Below are 5,055 nucleotides of genomic sequence, written 5' to 3' on the forward strand. Positions count from 1 at the left end.
CCCATGCCCCAAAATTGCTGTTTTTCACCCCAAAACCCCCCCCCCCCCCCCATTGATTCAGGTGGTTCCAGCCGAGGCGACGGAGAACGGAGGGGGCGGGGCCGAAGGGGGCGGGGCTTCGGCCGAGGGGGCGGAGCCAAAACAGGCCACGCCCCCAGGACACGCCCCTGCCGCTGGCCCCGCCCCCTCGGGGGAGGAGGAGCTTAAAGGTGGGATATGGGGTTATATATAGGGTTATATAGGGTTATATGGGGTTATATATAGGGTTATATGGGGTTATATGTGGGATATGGGGTTATATATATAGGGTTATATGGGGTTATATATGGGATATATAGGGTTATATGTGGGGTATATGGGGTTATATATGGGGGATATGGGGTTATATATGGGATATGGGGTTATATATGGGGTTATATATAGGGTATATAGGGTTATATATGGGATATAGGGTCATATATGGGGTTATATATAAGATATAGGGTTATATATGGGGTTATATAGGGTCATATATGGGATATGGGGTATATGGGGTTATATATGGGATATAGGGTCATATATGGGGTTATATATGGGATATAGGGTTATATATGGGGTTATATATAGGGTATATGGGGTTATATATAGGGTTATATATGGGATATGGGGTTATATATGGGATATATATGGGATATGGAGTTATATATGGGATATGGGGTTATATATAGGGTTATATATGGGATATGGGGTTATATATGGGGTTATTTATGGAGTTATATAGGGGATATATGGGATATATAGGGTTATATATGGGATATGGGGTTATATATGGGATATAGGGTCATATATGGGGTTATATATGGGATATATGGGGTTGTATATGGGATATGGGGTTATATATGGGGGTATATATGGGATATAGGGGGGGATATAGGGTTATATATGGGGAATTTGGGTATATATGGGATATGGGGTTATTTATGGGATATAGGGTGGGATATAGGGTTATTTATGGGGTTATATATGGGATATGGGGTTATATATGGGGTTATATATGGGATATATGGGGTTATATGGGGTTATATATGGGATATAGGGTGGGATATAGGGTTATTTATGGGCTTATATATGGGATATGGGGTCATATATGGGGTTATATATGGGATATAGGGTTACATATGGGGTTATATATGGGATATAGGGTTATATGTGGGGTTAGATATGGGGTATATGGGGGTATATGGGGTTATATGGGGTATATGGGGTTATATATGGGATATAGGGTTATATGTGGGGTATATGGGGTTATATATGGGATATGGGGTTATATATAGGGTTATATATAGGGTTATACATAGGATATAGGGCTATATATGGGACATGGGGTTATATATGGGGTTATGTATGGGATATATGGGGTTATATATGGGATATGGGGTTATATATGGGGTTATATATGGGATATGGGGTTGGATATGGGGTTGTATACGGGATATGGGGTTATATATGGGGTATATAGGGTTATATATGGGATATATGGGATATATGGGGTTATATATGGGATATGGGGTTATATATGGGATATGGGGTGGGATATAGGGTTATATGGGGTTATATATGGGATATAGGGTTATATGTGGGGTTGTATATGGGATATGGGGTTATATATAGGGTCATATATGGGGTATATGGGGTATATAGGGTTATATATGGGGTTATATATTGGGTATATAGGGTTATATGGGGTTATATATGGGATATGGGGTTGCATAAGGGGTTATAGATGGGATATATATGGGATATAGGTTTATATATGGGGCTATGGGGTGAGTCGGCTGCACTTGGAGGACTGCCCATAGGGGGCGCTGTATCCGCCCATAGGGGGCGCTGTGCCGGTTCTTACCTTGGAGGACCGCCCATAGGGGGCGCTGTATCCGCCCATAGGGGGCGCTATATCCGCCCATAGGGGGCGCTGTAATGGTTCTTAGCTTGGAGGACCGTGTGACGGTGGCGCTGTTGCGCAGGGCGCCGCTCCGTGGCCCAGCAGCGCCGCTCTGTGACCGTGACCATCGACGACCCCGTGAGGGCGGCACCGAGACCGTCCCCACCCAGAGCCCGGCCCACAAACATCGTCCATCTGTGTAACCTGGTGAGACACCATAGCCACCCCATAGCCACCCCATAGCCACCCCATAGAGACGCATAGAGACCCATAGGGACACATAGAGACCCATAGAGACCCATAGGGACAGATAGGAACACATTGGGACCCATACAGAGCCATATGGACCCATAGAAACCCATAGAGACCCCATAGGGGGATATAGGGGGACATAGAGACCCATAGAGACACATAGGGACCCATAGGGACCCATAGAGACAGATAGGGACCCATAGAGACCCATATGGGGACATAGGGGTACATAGGGACCCATAGAGACCCCATAGGGACCCCATAGAGACCCCATAGGGGGATATAGGGGGACATAGGGACCCCATAGGGACCCATAGAGACACATAGGGACCCATAGAGACCCATAGGGACCCATAGAGACCCATAGGGGGACATAGAGACACATAGAGACCCCATAGAGACCCCATAGAGACACATAGGGACCCCATAGGGACCCATAGAGACCTATAGGGACACATAGAGACCCATAGGGACCCATAGGGACACATAGGGACCTATAAAGACCCATAGGGACACATAGAGACCCATAGAGACCCCATAGAGACCCATAGAGACCCCATAGAGACCACATAGAGACCCCATAGAGACCCCATAGGGACCCCATAGGGACCCATAGGGACCCCATAGGGACCCATAGAGACCCCATAGAGACCCATAGAGACCCATAGGGACACATAGGGACCCATAGAGACCCATAGGGACCCATAGAGACCCATAGGGACCCCATAGGGGGACATCATGCACCTCTGTAACCTGGTGAGACCCCATAGCCACCCCATAGAGACCCCATAGCCACCCCATAGGGGGATATAGGGGGACATAGGGACCCCATAGGGACCCATAGAGACACATAGAGACCCTATAGAGACACATAGAGACCCCATAGGGGGATATTGGGACCCATAGGGACCCCATAGGGGGACATCGTGCACCTCTGTAACCTGGTGAGACCCCATAGGGACCCATAGAGACCCCATAGGGATCCCATAGAGACCCCATAGAGACCCTGTAGAGACCTATAGGGACCCATAGAGACACATAGAGACCCATAGAGACCCCATAGGGACCACAAAGAGACCCCATAGGGACACATAGGGACCCCATAAAGACCCCATAGGGGGATATAGGGGGACATAGGGACCCCATAGGGACCCATAGAGACCCATAGGGACCCATAAGGATACATAGAGACCCATAGAGACCCATAGATACCCCAAATCCCCCAATATTCCCCCATAGAGCCCCGTAGACACTACATATCTCCACATATCCCCCCATAGAACCCAGAATCTCCCCATATATCCTCACAGACACCCCATATCCCCCCATATCCCCCCATATCCCCCCATAGACACCCCATATCCCCCCATAGACACCCCATATCGCCCCATATCCCCCCATAGAACACCCCATACCCTCCCCCACCATAAGACACCCATATCACTCCTCCATAGACACCCCATATCCCCACCCATACTCTCCCCATATCCCTCCATACACACCCCATACTTCCCCCTATAAGAACACCCATATCCTCCCATATCACACCCCATCAATCCCCTCCATAGACAACCCCCCATTAGAGCCCCACTAGACCACCAGTAAGTCCCCCCTAGACACCCATATCCATTCCATAGCCACCCATATCCCCCCATAGACAGCCCAATATCCACCCCATGATCCCGCTGCCAGTCACTCGGCCCTTCTCAGTCCAATTCCTGAACCCCAATCCCTTACTCTTTCCTCCCATACGTATCCAGTAGCCCCCTGAGAGATTCCCCGCCCCATAGACAGCCGTCCGATAGTTGCTCATCCTCTCGCCCTACCTCATCGCCGTCCATCCCAGCCCAATCCCACTTGCCTCCGCCATGGCCCTGATCCAGCATGCTATTCACCCACATACATCACATCACACCGCTGAGAACACCCCATATCCCCCCCACACACCACCATAAGCGAACCCACACACCATTTTGTCCATTAGGTCCTTTTTCGCCCATATCCCCCGCCTTATTCTCCCTGAGCGTATATGTAACTTCCTCCTACCCACGTACCCTTCGCCCCTATTCCATAGCACTCATTCCCCCTTTCGAGAGCCTCCCTCGTCCCTACCATACCCTCTGTCGTAGCTTACTGTAGGGATACCGCGGCCTGCTATCTGACTTTCCTCACTGGCGCAGCCTCAAGCCTGTTTGGGTCGAAACCGCGGACCCTTGGGTCTCACCAGAGATCAAGGATGGTGCAATTTCATGGTGTCGTATCCACGGCACAACGGCACTCGCCCGATCTGTGCTTTTCCTACCTTCTGTCACTTAACTGCCCCTTCACCATCATTTCCCCCTTACTTCTTCAAGCTGTGGCGTCATCACCTACGGCGTGTATCACTCTTGTGGAGATAATGTGCGCGGTGCATTATTGGTGATTTTCCGCGTTGAGTCGCCCGTGGTATTTAATTGGCGTGTCTATCGGTCGGGACTTATCACCGGCTTCATGGCGGGCGATAAGGTGCGGGCGGCGATAGTCGGGGCTCCGGTCTTAATCTATAGGTTGGGCTAACTGGTGCTTGCTTCTTCTTAGTGAGTGTGCTCCGGCCACTTCCATGGGGAGCCGTCTCACTTGGTGTGCGTCGCTTCCCTACTGTGGCGGTGTTATTCCGGACTATCCTGAGATCGTAGCGCTGCTGCCTGCTATCAAATGTCCAGCCACTTTCTTTGCCACACCCTCAACACTCTTGTGCTACACGTGCACCATTCGCCGTAGTTGGGGATATGGGGGACATGGGGGGTGTTCCTATGGGGGGACAAAATTCTACTGAGGGTTTGTCAGCTATGTGGGCGAATCCGACTGAGTGGGGCGGGTACATCGGAAGTGTCTATGGGGGG

Source organism: Coturnix japonica, unplaced genomic scaffold (assembly GCF_001577835.2).
Source record: "Coturnix japonica isolate 7356 unplaced genomic scaffold, Coturnix japonica 2.1 chrUnrandom498, whole genome shotgun sequence".
In the NCBI taxonomy this organism is placed as follows: domain Eukaryota; kingdom Metazoa; phylum Chordata; class Aves; order Galliformes; family Phasianidae; genus Coturnix; species Coturnix japonica.